At 34.9% G+C, this 14,094-nt stretch overlaps 1 pseudogene; it reads right to left on the bottom strand.

The window, feature by feature from the left end:
• Positions 1 to 13,870, bottom strand: part of LOC120245422 — a 26,171-nt pseudogene extending 12,301 nt beyond the window's left edge.
• Positions 13,871 to 14,094: the final 224 nt, after the last annotated feature.

Raw genomic sequence — 14,094 nt, 5'->3', positions numbered from 1 at the left:
AGGGAGGGAGGGAGGGAGGGAGGGAGGGAGGGAGGAAAACAAGCCCAAAAGTCTTTGGGCAAATCTACAGAAAAGTTAGCCTGGCCAAGATTAGTAATAACCAGTGAACACTGGAAAAACATGCCTGTATCTGCAAAGTACCACACATCGTGTATCTCTTTGTAGTTCTATTTAAATCTCTACACAGAAAGTATACAAGGTGAAACAATGAGAAGAAATCACCAATACTGTTTACTAAAAAATGAGACAGTTTTGTTTTTCAAAACAAGATTATATGGATAGAATATTATTTCTTATTGCATTCTATAAAGTGTTTGTGTGGAATTGCTTCTTAATAAAGGAGTTGCATCATCCAATATGACTGAAAAGTGGAGCCGTGCTCTATCCTCTTTTAGAAAGCACGTCAGATTAAGTAATCTAAAAAAAAAAAAAAACTTAAAGGAACCCGTTTAATTTTATCTAAACTTTTTCCTAAAATACTGAAATATAACAGATACTAATGTTTTATACAATGTACCCCACAAAATGCTGATGTGGTTTGAAACAGCATTTTCTTATTCCATCTCTGGCCAGTTAGGCTGATCAATTTCTAAATGTACAAAACATATTCCTGCTGAAGTTCAGAAGGCTGAAGTAAGAACTTGATTGTACTAGCAAAGATAATGAAGAAAAGAACACAGAGAACAAAAGGCATCAAACTGTACTTTGTGCAAGTCAGTGGAAAAGCCAACTTGTTAGGAAGTCTAGTTTTTCATGGTTTTGTTTTTGCTTTTGTTTTTGTTTTTTTTTATAAAACACAAATGCATTCTGTCATCTGCCTCATAAAATATTTCATTTTCTGTAAAATTTGTTTATGCTTTTCACTTTTTCCACAATCTTTAAGAGAAGTGAGTTAGGAGGTGCCAAAGCTATCAGCCAGTTCTTAAAGCTGAGTCCACAACCTTAGTGACACTCACCATCAGAGATGTGTCTCTGTGCTGTGTTGTTACACTACAATTTGACATTACTTTGTGGAAAAAGAAAAATAAATCATTTGACTGTACTGTCTGGAAAACAGTATTTCAAGATAAAATCTCCTTTGATGTCTTTTATTCTGTAATGATTAAAACATTCACTATATCCACTTTAAGCAAAAAGCTGTTGGTCATGGTTTGTCGCCAATTACAACCTTGAACTCCATGTATGTTCTTCTTTCATCATTATGGTTTTTCAGATTGAAAGTAATTTTGAAACATCAAAACCTTCAGTTAACTTTTATTTTCCTACTACTGTATCATCCTGTAAAGGAAACTTTTATCTTGCACCATTATATTATTCACTTGTATTGATTTGTGGTAGTGTTAGCAAACTGAGTTTCGAAGACAAAAGGTGTAAGTTTCCTATCTTCTGAAATCCTACAGATTACTAAAGGAAACAGACTTTTAATCAAAATAAGTCTCGTGGAGCATGTGAAGTACCATAATAGCAAAATGTGCCAAATGCCAAATATTGTGGTAGTACAAAGGTTCAAATAAGCTGTTCCCTTTAGTGTGGAAGGGGGTGAAGAGTGGAGTAGACTAGGGTGGACCTAAGACAAGGTTCACAGAGGAGATCACTGAGATGGGGCCTGATGGGTCAATAGGGTTTCTAAGGACATAAGATGTGAAAAGCAGAAAATGACAGAATCATGTATAGCATATAGAAATATCACAGTTGTTACCAATTAAATGCTAGGTACTGTAGTATAAACAATATTAAATTTATAAATTAAAAATAACATCAGTGAATTATATCTAGGATGATACATAGATTTAAATCTTGGGAGTCTAGGTACTTTGTTGAATCATTAACTCAATGAGTACACATTATCATTAACAGGTCTCGAATATTAAAGAAATAACTATTTTGATGAAAACATAAGTTTTGATAATGCTATACTGCATATATCTATATGTGCATTGACTATCTACTGGAGGAATTAGGTACATGATTCAATTCTTTTTTTTTTTTTAAATGTTTTTATTAATTTCTAGGAGAGATAGAGAGAGACAGCGTGAGCAGGGGAGGGTCAGAGAGAGAGGGAGTCACAGACTGAAACAGGCTCCAGGCTCTGAGCTGGCAGTCAGCACAGAGCCCGACGCGGGGCCCGAACCCACGAACCGGGAGATCATGACCTAAGCGAAAGCCGGACGCTTAACCGACTAAGCCACCCAGGCGCCCCACATGATTCAATTCTTAAAAGAGAGGTGTGAACTGTGGGTAAAAATTTGGGAGAGATCATCTAATTTTTCATGAATAATTTTATATCTATTATAAGGAACACACTTTAAGATTTTTTAGGAAAATATTCTTTGAATGGACAGGCTATCTCTTTGGAGTTGATAATCTACTAGATACAGGGAAAAAAAAATTAGCTTCTGTGTGCTCTGTACAACACAATCTTCAAGGTTGTTCAATGTTACTCTTTCCTTTCTATTTTACAACTCTGTAACTTGTAAGTATCTTATAGCAGTAAAAAATAATTACTGGCAATAGATGTGTAAAATTCCATCTAATACATTCTGTTCAAATGACTTCCATCTAGCTCCATGTAAACATCCTTTATTGTCTCTATTTGCACTGTCGTTTTGAAATTCCTGAATTATAAGTACATCTGTTCTTTGGATTATTTATTAAACTGGTAAAAACACCATCCTATTAATGAACTAAATACAATATTTAACACATTTTTTTTTATTTTGAGAGAGGATTTAGAGGCAAAGAACGTGCTGAATTTAAAGAATTGATTCCATTACAGTTGGACAAAACGAAGAAATGGGGATAATTTTGATTACAAAAAGGCAGTCAAAACCAAATACAGAAGGTCTTCCAAGAATATTTACTTCTTCACAAGGTCAACACAATGATATTCAAAAAATTTAGGACAAGAATGTGATGATGCATTTTAACTTTTTTTCTCCATACTAGATGCTGAAACAAAAATAAACTTAATGGTGGCAAGGTGATACATGGAAACAGATTAGGAATAATTAGAGAAAAAAACATTATACAAAGATTTATAAGAACATCTTGAACATATAGTTTAACGTACATTTATTAAATGAGTGAGTATGGAATGAGGAATCCAAAATTACTCCTCAAATTCTGGATTATGCAACTGAGTGATAGCCCAGTTCTGTCAGTATTGGTGAGATAGGGTTTATCCTATGAGAAAACCTCAAATATGTTTAAATGTCGATAATACACAATAAAGAAAAAATAGAGAAAAAAAGAAGTAACAATCAAAAACATTCATTCAGAGAAAATAGAAGAAAATAAACACAGTGCCTAGGATTAAGACACCGTATCCTTTTTCCCATGTGAAAGGAGGGAGAGAGTGTGAGGGTACAAGTTTATTTATTTAGGTTGGTGTATTTAGATCTGAAGACTTAAAAGAGATACAGGAGTTTCTGATGAAAAGAGGAGATTTGCTGATTTCAATAACCACTTGCATTCTGCAACTCACTAGCAACAAGGAATTGGGCTGGTTGCTTAGTATTTCTGAACTTTTTCCTGAACAGTACAATGGTATAAAGCAGTGTTTCTCAAATTTCAGTTTTAGAAGACTCCACTGGATAACTTGTTAAGCCACATATCCCAGAGATGCTGGGTTTTGTTTTGATTAGCTTTTTGGGCTTTTTTGTTTTGTTTTTAATCTGGGATGTGGCCTGAAAGATGTAAACTTCCTTTCAGTTTACAAAAATAAGTCAGGCCACAATTTGAGTTACACTAAGGGCAATGTGATCTCACAGAGATAATGAGATACTGTATACAAATGTTACTGGGTATAAAGGAGGCAATCAAGTTACTTTTCTCATTTCAGTGAGTATTTGCTTGTTGCTGACATCTGAACAGGTATAAAAGTATAAGGAACTGTTTTGTCATTGAGCTAAGTGCACTGCTTCTATGTTGCTTCCCTCCAAAAAGATCAGAATGATGCTTAAAAATATGTTCAAACGATAAAACTGTTAATAGAGAGGGTTTATAAATAACACTGTGGGAATAATAGAAAATCACACATGCCATCATAAATATGAGTCATAGATATATACGTGCATGGGAATATATATATTGCCTCTGTAACTGAACATTCAATTTAGCTCTCAGTTTAGGTACAGATAAAACTATAATGGTTTTATACAACTTTTATTGTATAATAAAAGAAAAAAATCAATTCCTCAGTACAATTAGTATTATTTTTTAGAAATTACTTTTAAAAAAATTTGTCACTTGGGACCTTATTCAGTGGATATTGAACAAACCAATAGACAATACAGTTAAAGCTACTTTTGCAGTTAAATAGAGATTTAGTAGTCATATAAAGTGCTGGATATAGAATTTAACTTGGGCTCTGTGTTCCTAGATATTTGTGATGGTTAAGACCATCTCCTCCCACACTTTTGTGTTTCAGTAAGAGCTAATCTCAAAAGAACCACCTTTATCCATATAACTTACTGTCCATGGATTCTCCTGAGATTCAACGATAACTCCCTTGTTTATCTGTCTCTATAAAACTCCAGGCCCCTCTTCTTTTCTTTGAGGTCTTCCTCATTAAAGGGCATTCTTCCTGTGCAATAAAGCTGAATAAAATCACCCTCTTAATCATGCCGAGCATTTGGTCTTTCACATGATCTTGATGCTGCACAGGTATTGAGGGGATAACATTAAAATATTTTTCTTTTCAAGGTCTCAACCTTACTCACTTGGCTAACTTTTTCCCGTTAGAAAGTTTAGAAAATAGGTCAGATATCTAATTCTCATTACTTTTTTTAAAGTTTAATTTTTATACATATATTTTGTCAGTCTCAAGGCTTTAAGTTTTCCCAAGTCCTGGTGTTTTTATCTGTACATAGTTAGTGTTCTAAATCAGAGAGAATTGCAAAGTGATTTTTGTAAAGGTGAAGAGATAATGAGGTAAAATTGAAGAAAGGAAAAAGAAAAAGAGTAAAAAGATAGCTTCGGGTTTTTGTTCTCTACAGGTCTGTAGCCTTGACTTACTAATTTTTTTCAGAATCTTCCATCTATGAGCTAAATATTTTGTGGTGGCCATTTCCATAGAAAAGAGTTCCTTGTGACACTTCTATTTGCATGCTCTGGCTTATTGTCTGTACTGCCTGTCCTTTCTGGTGATAATGAACCAAGAAATTCCACTTTTAACATTTAAAAATTTGGGTGTTGGCACTTTCTGTCCTTAGGTTTAATTTTCAATTCCCTTTTTTAGACAATATCCAACTTGAATATTTTAAACACTTTGCTTTGCTTCAGAAAATAACAAAGATTTTCTTCCCTCTATTTTCTTTTCAATCTGAAACTGAGCTACTCTACTAAACAAAGGCAGTATTTATTAACATAAGAAATACTTCAGCATATAATCCTATCTGGAATTCTACTCAGGTGTCTTAGTCAGGACATCCTCAGACTCAATACTGAACAGTCTCCATGCTTTCTCCCCATTCAGGCTCCAATCCAAGTACTAAATATTTGATAAATCATATATAAAATTGTACATAGCAACTGCGTAAGCTAAGAGAATTTGCCACTCATACAAGATAAACTATTCTACTTGTTGACTGATTCAGAAATTAAATTGACACTAACATATAAAACTGGTTGGTATGGATGTCAGAACTTTTGTTTTCACTTCCTATATTTACTATTAATCATTATTATACACTCTTATTCTCATAAGAATTGTTCATTGTTCAATTGTCTCATTGTTCAATGAGAGCAGGTTTATGTCTTATAATACTTGGTGAATTGTATCTGCTGAGATCATCAGCCTCTGTTTCATCCTAACACAAAGTCATTCTTTATCTGGCATTGTAATAGTAACTATAATTATTGAAGTGATCCTTAAACAGCTCTGAAACAAATAATATTTTATCTTTTGAAATATTGTTTTTATTCATACTAAGAGTAGATCTCAAAACTAATGTTCTCATATTGTTTAATTATATTATGAATGATTACGCAGAAAAAAAGGACGTAAAAATATCTAGCAAGATATTTCAAATCAAGCATTTATAACACTGCATGTAAATATCCTCATGAAAATTGTTATATTTCATATAAACTTTTCACTAAAACGCTAGAAGAAATGTGAAAATATTTCCTCCATTCTAACTGCACGGGTTTTTATTAGCCACTTTACTATAAACAGATGTTCATTTTTGATCTACTATTTACTTGTGAAGTTGTTAACAAGTAGAAATTGCCCTTGGGTAAATTACCACCTGGGTGGCTCCATCAGTTAAGCATCTGACTTCAGCTTAAGTCATGATCTCAAGGTTCCTGTGTTCAAGCCCCGTGTATAAGGGCTCTGTGCTGATAGCTCAGAGCCTAGAGCCTGCTTTGGATTTTGTCTCCTTCTCTCTCTGTCCCTTCCCCTCTCATGCTCTGTTTCTCTCTCTCTCTCAAAAATAAATAAACATTAAACAAAAATTTTTAAATAAATTATACTATATTCTTGCATAAAATACATCATCATTTTACAAATATTTAGTTAAGTTTGAGTTTATCATAGTCTTGAGTTCATACTGATCCAGGAAGAAGCATTTGAAACATTAGATAGTTACCAGTTATAGGCAACTAAAATGTGAATTTTTACTAAAGTCAAATTAGATGCTTGTGCTGAGAACTTACTGTTCAAGGTGTTCATAGTTAATCTCCTTAGAAAGTATTATGTAGGCTGCTAAAGATGTAAATAAAAAAAGGTACATAATTAGTAATATGTCCTGGAGCAAAGAAAGACTATTGAGAACAGAAATCTGTCATTAGGGAACTCTATTTATTAAAAGGCTTATTAGGGGTGCCTGGGTGGCTTAGTCGGTTAAGCGTCCGACTTTCGCTTAGGTCATGATCTCGCGGTTCGTGGGTTCGAGCCCCGCGTCGGGCTCTCTGCTGACTGCCAGCTCAGAGCCTGGAGCCTGTTTCTGTCCGTGACTCCCTCTCTCTCTGACCCTCCCCTGCTCACGCTGTCTCTCTCTCTCTCCTGGAAATAAATAAAACATTAAAAAAAAAAAATTAAAAGGCTTATTAGTAACCTTAATTTTAGAACTCAAGAATTTTTTTAAAAAGATGAAAAATTAACTACTAAAACAGAGCACAGTATGTAAAAATATAAACAGCTCCCCTTATTTTACCTTAAATTAAAAATAATATTCTCCATATATAATTTAGTTTAGAACTCATGTAGCTAATTAATGACTGCAGAAAAAAATAGTAAAAATGTTCTCAATAAATTCTGGAAAACAATCATCAGTTGTTTTTGAATCTAATGGGCTATCTAGTAGTCATGAATGCATATTCCTTTTGACCAGTATCCCACTTTTCCTACAGATATAAAAAGAGCAGTTACTAAGCATCTCACAATATTGTCTGTGATAATAAAAACAGGGAATGTTCCTAGTACCCATCTTTCGGGTGACTGTTAAATAAATTATATTATATCTATGCTATAAAATACTTAGAAGTATTTCAAAAGAATGATATAGATTTATATGTACTAAAATGGAAATGAAAATATGATGATTTAACTGAAAGAACCCCACAAATAACAGAAATATTATATTCAATATTTATAATAAAAACAAATTGGGTGTGTACATATGTGCGTGTGTGTGGTTATAGATCTCTAACTCAAGTGTCCAAAAATGTAACTTTTAAAATGTTTTCTGTAATCCAATTTAATCCTTGAATTGTCAGTTGGTGGGAATTTAATCTTAATGAATTTAGGAAGTTCATCAATCAATTTAGCCTAACTTTTGTCTCCCCAGGGGTTCCATGCAATCCTGTGATCTTCCATAGCATGAAGGCATTGACAAAGAGTGAACATCTAACCCTTGTTCCTTGACATCTATTCATGCTGGAATCTGCTAGGATTTATTCATCATTTACTTGATCTTCTGTTGTCACCGCACACAGTTGGAATTTTATGGTTCCCTTGACTGTGAGAGCAATGCTCTTATGAATAAACAACTTTTGAGTAAGAAAGTGTAGAGATGCTTAGGTGGCAGAGTTAATGGTGAAGGATGTGTCCAGGTAGTCACTCTTCTCCCAGAATGAAGGAACAAACCCAGAGTAGGAGGGAGATATAAAATTACTCTTTTATCCACAATTTAACATCAAGCAAAGGGTTTGGTTGATCAAGCTAACCAAACATCAAGCCAACATGGGTTGAGGATAGAAATATAGTCAATTTCAACTAAATTTACTACTGATAAACTCTTTGTAATGAATATACTTTTTAACATAAGGCAGAATTTTATTTTATTTTTGTTTTTATTTGATAACTCAACAGAAAATGTGAAAGGAATTCTTTCAAAGCATTTGACAAATTTAAATGGGAGCTGGAAATTCCAACAGAAAGTAGCTGATAATGGGCTAAGAGGCTGAGCACAAAGTTTGGCTGTCACAAGGTATGGGCTGATGAGACAAAAACTAAAGAACATTTCAACCAGAATAAATAATAGAAAAACTGAGCAGTCCCATATCTACTAAAATATAAATATATAACTAAATATTTCTAAATTACCAAATCCCAGATGTTTTCTCTGCCAAATTATACACATACACATATTTCTTTCTCCCTTGGTTTTATGAGGTCCGCAAATTCTTGATTCTAAAATCTGACAAGGATATCAAGAAAATGAGAATCAGCAGACAACCTCTATCATAATCATAAATGAAAAATCCTAACCAATATATTAGCAAACTGAATCTAGCTATATATGAAAAGAATAATGTAAGTGTCACGACCAAGTCATGTTTATTCCAAGGAAATGTAAGAGCAACAATAATTTAATTTATCACATAAAGAGAAAATGAAAAAAAAAAGATGATCTCAAGGTACAGATAACTAATTTGATATAATTTAACACTCATTAGTGATAAAATCTGTTAGCAAACTAGTTTAAAACAAAGTTAGGATGCTTTTTTTTTTTTTTTTTTAAATAAATGGGATGTATATGTACATCAGAGGCCAGAAATCTTGGGGCCATTATAGAATTCTGCTTACTGCACGCAAAAATGTCAGCATTCAATATACTCAATGGTAGTGTTTCTCCCCTAAGAATGGAAAGGAAACAAAATGTCCATCTTTAAAAATTCTCTTCAAAACTAACTCTTATCCAATGCAATAATGCAAGACTAAGAAATGAAGAGCACAAAGATTAAAGAGGAAGAAATAAAAATGTCATTTTTCCAGACTCAAGATAGTATATATAAAAATTTCAGAATAATCTCCCCAAAACAATTAGTTATCAATAACTGAATTTATGAAGTGTGCTGAATGAAATATCAACATACAAAATTCAAATGTAGCTCAATATATCATTAAAGTAATTTTAAACTGGGGCACCTCGGTGGCTTAGTTGGCTGAGTGTCCAACTTCAGGTCAGGTCATGATCTCATGGTTTGTGATTTCGAGCCCTGCATCAGGCCAGGCTCTGTGGGGACAGCTCAGAGCCTGGAGCCTGCTTCAAGCTCTGTGTCTCCCTCTCTCTCTCCCCTCCTTTGCTCATGCTCTGTCTCTATGTCTCAAAAATAAACTTTAAAATAATAATAATTTAAAATGAAATGAATAAATGAAACCACTTACCATAGCCTCAAAAAACTTCAATACCTAGAAATAAACCTATTGAACACTGTTCAAACATTTCACTTCAAAAATTACAAAATACAGAATATGAATGAGGCATAAATTCTTTCATTATCCATGTTCATGGATTGGAATACTGAATGTTTATTCTCCCAAAATTTCTCTATAGATTGAGGTCATTCTCAAAAATCACAAAATTTTGTTCTGTTTTGGTTTGCTTTGGAATATGGAAAGTACATTCTAAAGTTCACACGGAAATCCAAACATTTTGAGATCTATGAAGCTACAGCATCAGCAATGAAGCCAATGGGAAATTGGCATTTGAGAAAAAAGAATATGTAAATATCCTTGTGACATGAAAAAGTTACTCAAACTCATGAGCTATCAGGAAAATTGAATTTAAATCCCAATGATAAACCACACTAACAGAAATTACTAAAATTAAGAAACTTAACAAATAAGAAATTATGGATATGGTGGCAATATTTATGCCAAGCCTGGTAGGATTCTATATTTGTAAAATCATTATGAAAAACTATTTAGCAATGTCAACCTTAAATAAAACAAATGGTAATCTAATCAAGCAAAGATGAGTTTATTCAGGGGTAACAGAGGAATTGCACTTCAGGACAAGCAAACTATGGCAAACCATAGGCCAGTCCAAAGAGACAAAGAGAACGCTAGATTTTATTAGGTTCTTGGAGAAATATGGAGGGTTGTTTTTAGCATTTCATTGGAGCAGAACGAGAGTTTGAGTTTATGGCAGTTTCTCACTGGTTGCCAGTAGTGGGCAGTTTGCTGTTTGTTACCGAGGCATGTAGAACTCCTTCTTCCCGCTGGTCATGTGAATTGACATAAGTGGTGCCTGCATAAGATCTCTCCCTACATGACTTCCTGACTCCATTTTAAATCAAGTTTCCTTTACTCCTTTCCACAGAAGTATCTTATAAATTAGATGATATATACCTTCCAGAACCAGTGGTTCTACTCCCTGGCACATATTAATTATATACGAGTAAAAATGTACAAAATGATATATATAGTGCATTTACTGAAGCATTATTTGTTATTGTCCCAAAATGGATATGAACAACTCTCCTGCAATAGTAGAGCACATATGCTTTGGGATGAGGACACAATATTATATAATAATATGAAGGAAAAAAACAAAACATGTTAAATGCAGTAATGTGGTGAAATAACACACGCATAATATTGCCTGAAAGAAGCCAGACAAAAAAGTAAAAATTGTAAAATTTCATTATATAAGTTTTAAAAATGGTAAGAGCTAATGCACAATGCTAGAAATTAGGATAGTGATTATGTTTGGAGATTAGTGTGGCTAGGACTGGGATATGCCCTGAGTTTTGCCACTAATGTCCTCAGGTTCTTGATCACTGGGTTGATTACATGCATAGACATGTTTACTTCTGAAAAATAAACTCCCCATGTAAGATTTCTATAATTTTAATGTATTTTATTCTTCAATTAAAAACTTAAAAACTCAGGCTATTGTTAGCTAGATGTCATTAGAATACTCTTTCTACTTTTGAAGGTAAAGGAAAGTTCAGGCTTAATATATCAACATCATTTTGCTACATCGTATTATTCAAAAAATAGGCATCTGCCATTGAACACCTCCTATACTTGCATGAAACCCAGCCATACATGTTCCCTGGCACCCCATGTAGGAACAACAGTATTCCAGCTGTTCTCTGTCTGAAATCTATTCCTGAATATTCTTTGCCTGTCTGAAATCTATTCTTGAATAACTTCCAGCTGGCATAAATGTAAATCTAATTTTAGAGACGTGATCCTCAGAAGCAACATCAAAGTCTTAAAATAGTGGCTAGTAATGAGACTCAACAAATAGCGGCTAACTTTACATATCATTCATACTCAAATTAGAGCACAGTCTGGTCATATATGACAACAAATTGTTTCCAAGACATTACAGTTCTGTACCCAGATGCTTCTAATCAAATCTGCACGGTGATCAAAGTCAAAAGTCCTACACCTGTATTACATTCTGTTTGACATATTCAAAATGACTCTTGCATAGTAATAAACTTAGGGCAGCAAAAATGTTTGCAGAGATGGTGGCAATATACTCAAGGAAGAATGTGGATATCAAAATTTCATAGCAATTTGCCAGGGAGTCTATTTCTAGATGATTCCACCTCACGCCACACTCCACCCACATTTGTCCAGTATTCCTATCTCTGCTGAGATTGTTTATAATCCCTCCAGTTATATACGCAGTTATTTCATTGGTTTCAATTTAATAGTTGTTATTTTTAGCTCTAAGGCCAATTTTATGTGAATAGCAGTAAACCCTAAGGCCACAGAGTTAGTAACAGTTGACCGTAAATTAGGCTGATTTTACATTTTCCATCTTCAACAATATATTATAGGACAGAGCAGGTAGCAAATAGAAATAGATGATTAAATAATTAAATGCAGTTGATATAAGTGCTAATGCCTTCTTACTACTCCTTCCCAAATGGGTGAATGGCAGCCTTTCCTTTTCTGAAGTCCTAATGCAAATAAAATTTTAAGTCGTTTATCTATCTATCTATCTATTTATTATTTGAGAGAGAGAGAGAGAGAGAGAGAGCGAGCACCATTCGGGGAAAGGGCAGAGGGAGAGGAAAAAAATCTTAAGCAGGCACCATGCTCAGCGTAGAGCTAGAGGCGAGATTCTTTTTTTTTTTTTTTAATGTTTATTTACTTTTGAGAGAAAGAGAGGGAGATAGGGTGTGAGTGGGCAAGGGGCAGAGAGAGAGGGACACACAGAATCCAAAGCAGGCTCTAGGCTCTGAGCTGTCAGCACAGAGTCCCAAGTGGGGCTCGAACTCAGGAACCGTGATCATGACCTGAGCCGAAGTCAGATGCTCAACTGACTGAGCCACTCATGCGGCCTCTGGAGGCAGGACTCTATCTCACAGCCAGGAGATCATGACCTGAGCCAAAATGAAGAGTCGGATGCTTAGCCGAGCCACCCAGGTGCCTCAGCTACTGCAAAATTGTTGATCCGACATCATCCCTCCATGTTTGGTGATTATGTCATCCTGGTGTAGTATTTCTCCAAACTTCTATCTTTGATCTTAAGGAAAATGATCATTCCTTTTCTGGTTGAAGATTTTCTTCGTGACTCACTTTCCTTTGGCTATTCCCTGGCATTCCATCGACTATTCTATAAAGCAACCTGTGGTAAACCAGGAGCCACAAACAACTGTCCCTCCAGATACATATTTTTAAATATGTTCTAAAATTATCTATATTATTTGATATTTACAAACACATACATCTGAAATCTCCTACAAAGATGAAAAACAGCCAAGAGCAGACTCAATCCCAAATGGCAACTGCAGAAAGCTATCTTTTTCAGTAGGGCACACACCCCTAGTTAGCAGTAGCATCCATTTACATGATGATTGCATAAGCATTTATTCTTGCCACACCTCATTTATTTATATTACCTCATGGCCACAATGGACATTTGAACTGATAACCCACATTAAAATTCCTTACAGGCTACCTAATAGCTCTTGTAATTTCCCTTGAAATTTAGAAATTTCTCTTGCCTCTGAAACGAACTCCTTCCCAGGATAAGTAACCATTATCTGTCAGTTAGCTATTAATATTTGCTTCTAGTTTATTCTCCTTGTGGGACTGAAGATGTGTCATCTCTCCCAGGTTTATTTTCCATGATTCTCCTATTTGAGAGTAATTTGATGGAAACTAATCAGTTGATTACTTGTTTAAAAAAAAATCTCTTTTCCTTCACAGAAATCTGCTATTGAGAATATAAATTACAAAATACTTCAGAAAGTTATCTTTCTGCAGATAGTTATCTTTCTTCAGAAAGTTATCTTTATCTGCAAGGGCAGAAAGGGGATACAGAATCAGAAGTAGGCTCCAGGCTCTGAGCTGTCAGCACAGATCCAGATGTGAGGCTCGAACCCATGGACCAGAAGATCATGACCTGGACCACCCAGGAGCCCTCCTTTTTTTTTTTTTTTAATTTTCAATGTTTATTTATTTTTGAGACAGAGAATATATACTAGTTTTCAGTCGTTGCATCAAAATTACCAAAATTTATCTGCAACATAAAACAGTAGACACGTATTATCTTACCATTTCTGCGGGTCAGTCCTCTGGGCATGGCTTACCTGTGTCGTCTGCTTCGGATGTCACCACCAACTTGTCCACAACTGTGGCTTGAATGGACGAGTCCACTCCCAGGCTCATGGACGGAGAATGTTGGCAAAACTGTTTGAAGGCCATTGGCGGCCTGAGGGCCCCAGCTGCTGGCTGGTTACTGACTGGAGGTCACTCGCTCCTGGAAGCCACCTGCAGCTCCTCAAGGCTGCCCCCCCCCCGTTCCTGGGCACACGGTCTTGCCCAAGGCGGCCACCTGCTTCCCTAAGCGAGCAAAGACCCTCTGGAGCGGTGCGCTAGCAAGATGGAGGCTC

This window comes from Hyaena hyaena, unplaced genomic scaffold (assembly GCF_003009895.1).
Source record: "Hyaena hyaena isolate Hyena2069 unplaced genomic scaffold, ASM300989v1 scaffold_416, whole genome shotgun sequence".
Taxonomy (NCBI): domain Eukaryota; kingdom Metazoa; phylum Chordata; class Mammalia; order Carnivora; family Hyaenidae; genus Hyaena; species Hyaena hyaena.
The sequence above is the reverse complement of the archived record's forward strand: the minus strand, read 5'-3'. Positions and strand labels throughout refer to the sequence as shown.